At 44.3% G+C, this 12,553-nt stretch overlaps 1 non-coding gene across 1 annotated transcript; it reads right to left on the bottom strand.

Annotated features, from left to right (window-relative positions):
- Positions 1–2,700: 2,700 nt before the first annotated feature.
- Positions 2,701–2,811, bottom strand: trnal-caa. Its single transcript has 2 exons — positions 2,774–2,811; positions 2,701–2,746 (listed from the first exon to the last, which is right to left on the bottom strand). It is a non-coding gene; the product is annotated as a tRNA-Leu (tRNA).
- Positions 2,812–12,553: the final 9,742 nt, after the last annotated feature.

The following is a 12,553-nucleotide window of genomic DNA, read 5'->3' as shown; positions in this document are numbered from 1 at the left end:
GGGTTCCTATAGAACCCCGTTCAGACCCTGCTTCGGAGTAGGAGCTAAAATGGTTATAGGAACTGGGAGCTTTGGTCCCTAGTTCCTATATGTCGGAATGCGCGAAAAAACGGCCTGGTTCCTGAAAAGGTTATAGGAACTGCAAAAGGTTCCTACAGTCGGAAAGAGCCTAATATGATGAAGCATTTGTTCTTGGCTTGCTGAATATATTTTGAAACGTTACCTGTCCTGTTGTGTCTATGAAAGATGGGTGTCATTACCTTGGAGCTGGTGGTGTGGGTTTTGGCCTTATTCTGCACATTTTTAGAAATGTACAGTTCATTGCTGAATTGCATGTTTGTAGCAGAGTGTTTCAGTATTAACAATCTTCATAAAAGGAATGTTACTGACCGGTTCAAAACCAGGTGGAAACATGCATTTCACCTGAAACATACTTTTGTGATAGCCATTACACCACAGAAAATGAACAACAAAACAGAGGATTATGACATCATAAAGGTTGCACAAACAGCATATACAATGTTAAAAAGGTTCTCGAAATTTGTTTGGGTTTTTTCAACTAATTTCTGAGGTTTGAAGCTCATTTGAAAAAAAAAGATCAAACAGGGACATCAAAGAGAAATATGACATCATGAATGTGGCTCTAATAACATACACAGACCAAACAGTGAAATCAAAGTGGAATATGACATTATAAATGTTACACAAAGAATATACACAAACCAAACAGTTTTATCAAAGAGGATTATGGCATCATAAAGGTTAAAGGTGGCACAAAGCCCATATACAGATCAAGCATTGACATCACAGAGGAATATGACATCATAAAGGTGGCATAAAGAACACACACATATCAAACAGTGACATCACAGAGAGTTATGGCACCATAAAGGTGGCACAAAGTATAGAAGGTGTAATCTTTTCCAATGAAGCTCTGGCAGCTTGTAACAAAAGCAGAATGGTCTTTGTAACTGAGCCATATTCTCTTACCACCCAACTCTTTCTCAGACACAAAAACACACACAACTCTTGGCAATGTCTTGAAAGTGTGTTGAGACTGTAGTTTGCCAAACAGCTTTTCTGGTGCAGATGTTTTCTCACAGTCAGAATGCTTTAGATTGCCACCTGGATACTCCTGATATGGAGCAGGACATGACACATACTCAGTACACTACAACATTTAGTACTTTGTTTGCAGGATGTCCAGAATGCCTGATGAGAGTCTCTATTGTCCCAAAATCACCAGTACTTCCATATTAATATCAGCACTGTGTATTTGAATGCATGAAGAATGGAGAAGAGACAGTCAGATAGGGTTTGATGAAGCAACTGCTTTTTTTGAACATTTGTTTGCAGCGTATCTTCTGAAACGTTACCTGTGTGTTGGCCCATCTTCTTGCTGACAGATGGGTATTGTTACCAGGGAACGGTGGTGTGATCTCTGGCTCAATCTGCCCTTTTTTTTAAGAATTTCTTTTAGAGTATTTGAGGTGTATGAATGTGTGTAGCAAGTAGTTTCAGAAGGACAGAATGTTTCTGCCTGGTTTCGAACTCAGTGGTGGCTGGTATTACCAGTGATAGATGCTACACCACAGAAACCGCTGAAAAGCTGATTCGTCGTTGTTTATATTAACACTTGGGTCCAGCTTTTAAATAGATGTGACCAAGAATATACTGCAGCACTGTTATAGTAAGGTCATCATTGTTTTGTCTATAACAGATGAGGTAGCTCGGGCACATCCCACCAGAAACAGGCCCCGGGGAAGACCCAGGACACGCTGGAAGGGTTACATCTCGCGGCTGGCCTGGGAACCCCTCGATATCCCCCCCGGATGAGAGGATGAGAGGGAAGTCTGGGTTTCCCTGCTTAGGCAGCTGCCCTGCAACCAGACTCTGGTTAAGTGGCAGGTAATGATGAATGGAAGATTGCACACGCATGCTTTGATAAATCTGAAAGTTTTTGTGCAGCACATTTCCTTTTTGCCCTGTAGATGTCACCTGTAGTTTGCTTTGCTACGCATAGTTTGATAAATGAGGCCCCAGAACTGAAAGAAATTACAGACTGGAGACAGCGTGAACATGGACTTTTTATCCTTCCTTACTCTCCAGTCATATTGATCTCTGATTGGCTACATTCTGTTCCTGTTACACCAGTGATTACGCTGTAAAGACAGTCTCATAGCTTTATCTGTTGAAGGTACTTGACCAAGTATCAGTTTTTGATCAAGATTTCAACGTCCAACATGGGGCTCGAACCCACGACTCTGAGATTAAGACTCCCATAGTCTACCAACTAAGCTAGCCAGGCTGCTAACGGGATGACATGTACACAAATATAATTAAGAGTGGTTTGCTGAACAGCCTCACATGGCTATAGGTGGATATAATGTCTGCGTAACCACCGTAGGCTCAGCGTAGCTCCGCAGAGGCTCCACACACACCTCTTCCAGGCCTGATGTGCACCCTTGCTATGCAGTGATTGGTCAGTTTGGGATCACGTGTTGTGGGATATCTGGATCTTCTCGCTGAATTTCTGTGGTAACCACCATTTTTAAAAACAATAACCAGTGGATGAGAGGCTTTTAAAATTATTTTTTCCTTTTCTTCTTTACAAGTTAATAAAGATGGCATGAATTTTTTAAACAGAACATACTTTGCTGAGTTTTTGATCTTAAAAGACTGTGAATGTCCTTGGGAGTCTGTCAGGAGTGGGATTTGAACCCACGTCTCCTTTTGGAGACCAGAAATCCCTGTTTCAGGGAAAGTAACAGCCCTTGAGTCTGGCGCCTTAGACCACTCGGCCATCCTGACACACATTGAGTCTAATTTGTCATGTGGTAAGTTTACTATGAAGTTCCTGACTTCACTGTTAATTATATTTATATATATATTTCTTTTATATTTATAATGCTACATACTTTTTGCTTTTCTTAGACTTTTCTTGTAAATAATTTATATTGCACCTTCTTGTTGTGATGCATGTTCACCTTATTCTGTCTGCTTTCTGCACTTTATTCTATAACAAGAGCTGCTGTAACAAGCGAATTTCTCCACTGTGAGATTAATAAAGTCTAATCTAATCTAATCTAAACCTGACAAGGAGTAAAGTGTAAAACATGACAGCTATAAAAGTACAGTTGTCACAGAACGTCTTGAGATGCATTAAACAACTATTAGAAAAGCTTTTGTTGGTTCATTGTTTCCATGACATTTTGGGTCTCAGTGTACTTGGAACTCTGTGAAGAGAGAATCTTTTTGATCTTAAATGTGCGCCAATACATACTGAAGTTGTCAGAAGTGGGATTTGAACCCACACCTCCACAAAAAACTGCAACAGAAAAAAAAGAACGTCCATTGGCAACCCCTGAACATGGATTCTAGGGAGGGCTTTTGGACAAACTTCACCTTCTCTGCATGGGCTCCCAAAGATACACCGGGGGCATTTGTGCGAGCATCCCTCCCCCCTCTAGCCTACAGGGAAAGTAAGAGTGTGTGTACCTCTGACCACCACTGAGACAACAAATCTTTTATATTTTTACTAAAATTGCAGGACTGCACAAATACACCAGGTGGATGAAGAATCTGTCCAAATCCTCTCCCTTTGTCCATGAGCCCTCCCCGTCTACAAAGTGTAGCATTCACCCCATTCAGGAGGAGCTTCCAGCCCTTACCTGTCAGCAAAAGGGCATTTTGTCCATTTGCAATGCCAGCAATGTTAATTTTGTGTCCAAAAAGTGTCATTTTGTGTGTTTGGGAAGTTACAGCTTTTATATGTGAGTCTTAATCATCCTGCAGACTGGATTTTCCAAGATCCAGTAAGTGGCAGGAAGATCTGTGAGTGATGAAAGAGACTTCTTTAAAAGGGCTATGGGCTGCGCTTTACAGGGACATATAAGACACCAAAATCACACTTCATATAAGTTACAGCTTTTTTATGAGAGGCTGGAGGCCAAGCAGACATCCAGCCTGCTTGTGCATCAATCAATCAATCAGTCTTTATTTATAGAGCACTTTTCCTGCAAAAATGCAGCACAAAGTGCTTTCCATGGTTAAAACAATGCCCCAATGGGGTATGTTTGTGTGCGTGCGTATGCATGTGTTAGGATGAGTGGGTGTGTGGTTGGGGTGGGGTTAAGTGCGCATGTGGGGGGGGGGGCCTGGGCGGGCCTGGGGGTGGTGGGCCATGGGTCTGTCCCCATCCTCTCATTCCCCGTTAGGGGTGTGGGAGGGTGGGTATTTTCTGGGGTGTGTGGCGGCTCACTGGCTGCGGTCCCAGGATGGCCCGGTCGTGGGGGCGGCCTCTCCTGGCCTGTCTTGCCCTGGGGGGCCTTCAGGGGAGCGGGGGTGCCTAATGCCACCAAAGGCTCATCATCCAGAGGGAAGTTTGCTTCCCTCTGGACGTACATCCCCGGACCCCTCTCACTTCCCGCTCTCTCTGTCTCACACACACACACACACACACACACGTAGGGAGTTGGGAGGCGTGGAGCCATGCGGGGTGGAACGGAGGAGACCATTCAATGGTCTCCTTGGGTCAGCTCCCAGCTCATTGCAGTCACTGCCCCTCAATTTTAATTGCACACAACACACACTACATAAACAGTCAGGAGCGGGGAGGGAGAGGGTATTGGGGACCTCTTACACCCCTGGTCCTCCTGTGTGTGGCTGGGGGGCGGGCGGTGGGGGTGGTTGCCCCGGGGCCGGGCACCGGGGTAGCTGCGCTGGTGGGCTGCTGGCTCTGTGGGGGTTGGGTCAATGAATGAAATGAATGAAATGAAAAATACTTTATTAATCCCAAAGGGAAATTCAATATTGTAGTAGTAGTAATTTTTTTTTTTTTTTTTTTTTTTTTAAACAATCACAATAGCTACTACAATTGCTGCTGCCACCTAGCGGCGCATTCTAGAACTCAAGGGGGAGTGCTTGGGGCTGTCTGCTGGTCCGCCTGGGGTGTCCCCCACGGGTGGTGTGAGTGATTGTGGGTGCGGCACGGGGGAGGGTGTGAGTATGGGGTTATATGGGGTACAGATTGAAGTAGGTGGGGAGGGGGCCGATAGCACCCTGGTTCCCGGGGTGTGCGGCTGGAACATCGGGGTGTGTGCTGGCCTGCGCCGGGTGGCTGTCTGGGGGGGCCTGGTCCTCCTGAGCATGTTGCGGGCCCTCTGCCTTTGGGGGGTGGGGCGGCCACCTCTGGGCTCCTGGGGCCCTGGGCCCTTCGCTTGGGCTGCCCTGGGCGGGGCCGGCGGCTGCTGACCTTGGCCCACTGGGACCTATGCCCCGAGACTGTGGGGGGCTCTTGCTGGGGCTCTCCTCTGTCGCCCTTCGGGTGGGGCTGGAGTCGTCTTGGTGGTGGGGTGGCTTGGGTTGGTGCTCCGGGTCTGCTGCTGAGGGCCCGGCCCAGGCCCTGGTCTGCCTCTGGCCTCCGTGGGGGCGTGGTCGCATTTGCACAATCTCACTCACCACTCTTCATCACTCACCACTCTTCATCACTGATCACTCCATGTTTCTCATGCTCTGCATGCTGACACAGTCACTGAGTTGTCTAGTGGGTTTTAATACAAAGCGATAATTATTAAATTTTCTTCTTTTTTTTTCTGTGAGTCAGTATCTGGTCGCTGTTATGTCTTTTTGATTTGGTTATTATTTAAAAATTCTTAATGACTAGCTGCCCTGTTTCTTATTTATTTATTTTTTTTTCTGTGTGTGTGTTTCTGCTTTTGTAAAATTTGTAGGAAATTTTTTTTGGTGTGTTCATGTACAGGTTTAACAGTTTGTTGTCTGGTGATGGTATGGATTGAAGGGTCGTCCTTCTGTCTGATCTCCTTTCTTCTTTCCCTTTTGCTATTTTTGCTATTTTCCATCTTTTTCTGTCCCCTCCGGTCAGGTCCAGCAAAGATTACATAGATTCCGTGATTCAAAGTAAATAAATAAATAAATGAATCAGATTATCAAGAGGAGCCTTACCCATAGGCCTCTCCTTGGCAGAGCAAATTTGTTCAGCACGATACAGCAACCAGATTATCATTTTGCTTGCTATGATGCTGGACAGGACAAGTTAAAAAAAAAAAAAAAAAAAAAACAATAAGAGAACCTTAAAATCGATCCTGAAACACACGGGGAGCCAATGCAGTGACTCTAAAACCGGCATGGCTGCTGTAGGCCCATCCAACCACCAGCTTCTCTCCATGTCTGCTGGAGACACCCTTCACTGTCTCTGCAACTCCACCTGGCCCTGGCCTTCGTGCTCCTGGTACTCCAGGAAGAAACACTGAAAACTTTAAAGAGAGGGGAGAACTGCACTAAGTCTGCTTTCTGCCCTTGGTACTCCAATAAGAAACATTTAGTGCAAATTTTCTCCCTTTTTAATTTTTCCAAAGTCAACTTTTGTGCGTCTGGTCTGCCAAACAGAACTTTGACAAAATACAGAAGAGACGGTGCGTCTCAGACTCAGAATGTCATCCTGCAGGCTGGATTTGTCAACTGATGTTACAAGGTCCAGTAAATGACAGGAAGACCTATGAGTGATGAATGAGACTTGTTTGGAATGGATATGGGCTAAAATATTCCAGTATTTTATTCCAATATTTTACTGCAGGCTCCATGTAGACCCATGGAGCAGGGAAAAATTAAAAACACTCCACGATATGCTAAATTATTTATTTTAATTGGAACATTAATAAACATGCAGAGTGCACGTCTCTAAGAAGAGCTCATGAAGCCACGAACAAAAACTTTTTTATTTAAAATGTCTGTAGATGATAACTGGTAGATATTTAAATGTTGTTAAAGTGTTTTAGCCAACCACAACAATGTGTGGAATTTTGTTGGTGTAATTATTATTCGTCCTGTTCGTCCAGGCGGCGTCTCTTGATGTCTGGTGACCAGTTGTGGAAAACATCTCAGCGCATTAAATCAAAAGCTCAGCAACGAACATAAAGACAACGTGTGGTTCACGTTTCGAAGGCTGGGCGTAGAGGAGGCCACCAGGCTCTCTCCGAGGAGGTGGGGGGGAGCAGGGCAAGACCCTTGAGGAAGAGAGAGAGATGCCCGGTCAAAGCTCCGTCCAGCATGGACTAAAACAGCACTGACAGTCCAGAAACAATTCCAAATGAAGGAATTTTTAAACACAAAGTAGTTTCTCAAGACTGCATGTTGCTCATGGATCTATTGTCTGACCCAGAGTGCAGTCGTGACTGGTTCTGGCCTGTATAGCAGCAGCCACTCTCCATCTTCCTGGTACTGCTACCACCACCGGACCGTACCGGCTTACTTTCACCCCGTTTACTGTTCATTTGAAAAGTAGAAAAAATAGCGGTTCATGGTTCACACCGTCAATATTTACTTCAAAGTTTTGTGTTTAGCAGGACCTTCTCTAACACAGTAGCTGCTGGTGGTTGACAGGGTTTATACTTCACATATGCAGGGGCGGGTCTAGAAAAGTTCTGATGGGGGCCAGGCAGGAACACTTATAAATGTTCATATTTTTTATGAAATATTGAACTGATCATTACAACTAAAGTGATCATCTAATGTAAACAAGTGGAGAAAAACTTGTATAAAAAGTATTTTCTTTGGGTGATGCTGCTGTAGGACTTTTATCACTGCTGCACAAACACACTTCAATGATAAAAGAAAAACATGTTTTTATTCAGATCATCAGTTTTATCAGAGTTTCTTCACCAATGTTGGCTGTTTAACTTCAGTCGTCACATCTGCTGGATTTATGACAGATATTATCACCATGGAGACGGTTGGTGAGACGATGATACATGAATTCTAAATTATGATATAGATCATGGTAAAAATGATTAAGAACAACAGATAAAAGTACTTTACATGCTGCATTTACTGACCATTGTACATCTGACAGTTATCCAAGGGAAGGTCAGTCAACAGTAAATATCTGTAGCATTGGTTCTTTTTGTTGATGTAAAACAGTAAAAACAGGAAGATTTCAGGCATATAAAAACTCCTGAATGGTGATTAATCATGAGCAATTTGGAAGCTGTTATTAATCTGATTAAATATTTTAATCATTTGACAGCCCTAAATATATTATATTATATTATATTATATTATATTATATTATATTATATTATCATACAGATGTTTTTATGGCTGAATGGGAGACTGCTGCCCTGGATAAATGTAAAACTACCTGAACTACTACAGATGATAGATGATATCTGGGGATCTGGACCCACTCTGAGGAGAACATTAACACATTCATCCACACACTCAACAGACAATAATTCTATTAATTTTCTGCACACAACCAAGTTTAAAGGACCAAATTTCTCACAACACAACCATTTAGACATTAAAGTTTACTTTAAGGAAAAAAGAACATAAAGAAACAGCTTTCATCCCAAGAACACCTTTGCTGGATTAGTTGAATCATAAGTATTAAGTTTCCACTGGATCTTCACACAAATGGAAGATTTTAAATTTGCCGCCCAAACGCTGTTCTCCACCTTGTCCAGCAGGGGGTACTCTTGGACCTTCCTCAGGTCCTGTTTTAAAACATTTCTCCAGGTAAATCCCATCCAGGTCTCAGCTGCTCTCCCGTTTATCACCACCTTCTCTCCACACAGTGAGGCTGGTGGGAAAAATCTAAAATACTTTTAATTCAGCAGAACTTCCAGAGGAGATTAAACACCCATCAACATCTGGTCCAGCACTTTGTGTTCCATGGCTGGGATGCAGTGCAGGCCTTAGTCCTGGACTGCAATCCACACTAGACTGATGCACAGAGGAGGGCTGAGAGGGACTGGGTTGGCAGGCTGGGAACCACCTTTCCTCATGGCCTGAACAAGAGGATGTTTCTCCGTCCTTGATCTGGTCCCCTCCCTGCAGTCCCTCCTCCCTCTACCTCACTTAATCACCTGACTTACTGACATAACTCTAACTGATTATTAGCTTGTTTTGGTAAATACTGTAACCGGGCGGAACGAACGTAACCGGAAGGAGCCGGAAGGAACGGGCGGCGTACTTCCGGGTTTGCGAACGGCGCACACACCGGCTTGGTGATTGACGGCGGCTATAAAAGACAGCTAGGACGCCACGGTAGTAGGTTCGTGGGCATAGTCATCCGCATCTGGTTGCGTCGTGCACCCCTGGCTCGGTAGGTAAACAATTTAAGGTTGTTTATAGTTTGTTTACAAAACAGCATGCTGAGTTGCCTTCTCTCCTGCCGGTGTAGGTACCGTTTCAGGGTCCCGGTGACTCATTGCCACACGAGTGGAACGCCCTACAAAGATAGAAGGTATGGCGTCTCAGCCGTGTGTTTTATTGTATTCTATTATTGTGAATAATGGTTACTTTTCTTCTCTTTTATAAAGACGGGTGTATTACAGGAGGGTTAAGGGTCATTCCTGCTTCCTGTCTCTTGCTGAAAAGGTAACTGTGTGTGTGTGTGGCAAGCTTGGTGTGGCACCTGGAGCTTTTATTAATTGTTTGACTTTGTTTGTTCTGTAGGTGCCAACATCCTCGCATTGCCGTTTTGTTCTGGGTCTTTTATTATCATTCTTTTTAAAGCTACTTTTAGGGATTAACTGTTGGTTCTTTTATTAGCTTCCCTTTTACTAATACGTACCCGTTGTTGTTTTCCCCTCAGGATACTGATTTTAGCTGTTACCAGCGGTTGGCGTGGAGGCCCCACAGTGGCGCCAACAGACAGGATTGGGCGTGGTGTGGGGTGGCCCAGTACTGCTTCGTTCGTATTGGTTTTATCTTTTATTGATTATCCATAGGTTGCTGTGGTTTTTCTTAAGCTTAATTTATTTGGTTTTATTGCATGTTGTGGTGTTAACGAAGCAGCTTGGGCCCGCGCAGTAGTCCCCCTCCACTTTGATAGCCCTACTTGACTGTTACTGCAGCCAGTGGAGTGGCGCCTCCTCCCCCGCTGCTGTGGATCAGGGTTGTATCTTGTTTCTTTATGTGTTTCTTTTCGTTGTAATAAACTTTGTGATCCTGAGGGGACCAGTTGCCTCAGCCCGTCCTTTTATTCAAACAGGATTCCACATTTCAGTGACTTAAATAGCATTAGCGGAAGAGCCGCAGAGCTCGCACGGTCACAATACAGTCAGCTGTTTTCATTTTTATCTCGCCCTCTGACCTGAATTAGGAAGTGAAAATGCTCATATATCTATTTGTGGGGAAAATAACAGTGTAATGGTTTGATACTGGACTAAACTTCTTGTTTATTTTCTGGATGCAGATGATTTGCTGGAGTCACTGACTGCATTCAGCAGCTCTGTCCTGCTTGATTCAAACGCTGCACAAGCTCTTCTCTGTCCATACCGCTACCGTGTCAGGTGGTTTCATTAGGAGACACAAACACCTTCGGAAACCTGCCGGTTGGTGCTGAAGCTCAGTCCTTTTCCCAGTGAAATTAAAACCTGTCAACATCAACTCATACATGACTGTAGAAGTCTCTCTGTAGCAGTGAGGACCCTGGTTATTGAAAGAAATCTAATGGAGCGCATAAATAAGGCACTCTTCTTGAGCTTTGTGGAAGTGAAGAAAGGAACATGAGGGCAGAAATGGAAAAGTTACATTCTCTGACCAACCTTCAATTACTTGCTGCACTGACACAACACAATACTATACAATACAATACAGACTAGAATGCGCCGCTAGGTGGCAGCAGCAATTGTAGTAGCTCTGTTTTTAACTTGTGATTTTGCAATATAGCCGTCTTTTTTAAGACATCAGCTGTCAATCTGTGTCTGTTCGGGTAGATTTTTCGCGCTGGTCAGAGGCTGTGCTATACGGGAGATTTTTCTGAATATTTTTTTCTTTTTTGCAAGACTTGTTATTGTGAGTCTCCATGGCAACGAGACTTGTTTACCATCGGGATCAACTGATAAAACTCGAGAAACTCAAGATTATCAGTGAAATAACACTTCAAATCCCAACGGAGTTGAAAAGAAAGAGAAGAGGATGCAGGGCAGGAGCGAGGCAGAGAGAAAAACGGTGGCGATTCAAACCGTTTCTTCCAACGGTTGTTATGGGAAACGTGAGATCGCTAGTTAACAAAATTGATGAACTTCAGGTGCTAACCAGGTCTCTTAAAGAATACAGAGAGTGCAGTATTATGTGCTTCACCGAGACATGGCTGCATGAACACATCCCAGACTGTAATGCGTCTGTACACGGCTTCAGGACGGTCCGTGCAGACCGCAATAAACAACTCAGCGGGAAGCTTAAGGGAGGTGGAATTGTGGTGCTGGTAAACCAGCGCTGGTGTCATCCTGAACATGTCACTGTTAAAGAGAAGATCTGCAATAGAGACATTGAACTGCTAGCTGTGAGTCTCCGCCCGTATTATTTACCCAGAGAGTTCACATGCGTTATTCTGGTAGCGGTATATATATTACCTGATACCGCTCCAGATGCAGCCTGTGATGTCATTAACTCTGTAGTGGCCAGGCTTCAAACACAACATCCAAACGCATTTGTGGCGATCTCTGGAGATTTTAACAACATCTCCCTCTCTGCAACTCTACCAACTTTCCAACAGTTTGTCAGCTGCTCCACCAGAGAAAACAAAATGTTGGACTTATTTTATGCTAATATTAAAAATGCATACAGCTCCTTTGCCCTGCCACCTTTAGGAAGATCAGACCATAACCTAGTTCTTCTCTCCTCCTCCTACAAGCCCATCGTTCAGCAACAACCAGTCATTAGAAAGGCTATTAGAACCTGGTCTAATGAAGCTGAAGATGCTCTGAGAGGATGCTTCGAGGCTACAGACTGGAACGTCCTATGTGAACCTCATGGAGATGACATCAATGCCTTGACTGAGTGTGTGACAGATTATATTAACTTCTGTGTGGACAGCACCGTTCCAACAAGAACAGTGAGGTGCTTCCCCAATAACAAACCCTGGATCACCAGTGACCTGAAAAAGCTGCTGAACATCAAAAAGAAAGCTTTTAGGGATGGAGACAGGGAGTTATTGAAGTCCACACAAAAACAACTTAAAACACAAATGAAGAAGTGCAAGGAGGACTACAGGAAGAAGTTGGAAAGTAAGCTTCAGAAAAACAATGTGAGGGATGTGTGGTCAGGAATGAAGAAGATCACTGGCTTCGGGATAAAGGAGGATCAGACTGATGGAGGTCTGGACAGAGCGAATGAACTGAACATGTTCTTCAATAGGTTTAGCTCACCTCCTGCTTCAACCCCAACTAGCCACACACCCTCCATGAGCCCACAGCTTTCCTGTCACACCTCCACTCTGTCACCCTGCAGCTCAGTCAAGGACCTGGACACAACCTCATCTCCCTCCACATCAGGACTTCCTGAAACCTCCTCTGCCTCCACCTCCACTCTGTCTGTCTCCTGTAACCAAATCATGCAACAACTGGTGAAACTGAACCAGAACAAGGCTGCAGGTCCAGATGGTGTCAGTCCCAGAGTTCTCAAGACCTGCTCAAAACAGCTATGTCCGATTCTCCAGCACCTGTTCAACACCAGCCTGAGCCAGAGAAGAATCCCGGTGCTGTGGAAAACATCCTGCCTTGTTCCAGTGCCTAAAAAACCACAA

Source organism: Melanotaenia boesemani, chromosome 24 (genome assembly GCF_017639745.1).
Source record: "Melanotaenia boesemani isolate fMelBoe1 chromosome 24, fMelBoe1.pri, whole genome shotgun sequence".
Taxonomy (NCBI): Eukaryota; Metazoa; Chordata; class Actinopteri; order Atheriniformes; family Melanotaeniidae; genus Melanotaenia; species Melanotaenia boesemani.
The sequence above is the reverse complement of the archived record's forward strand: the minus strand, read 5'-3'. Positions and strand labels throughout refer to the sequence as shown.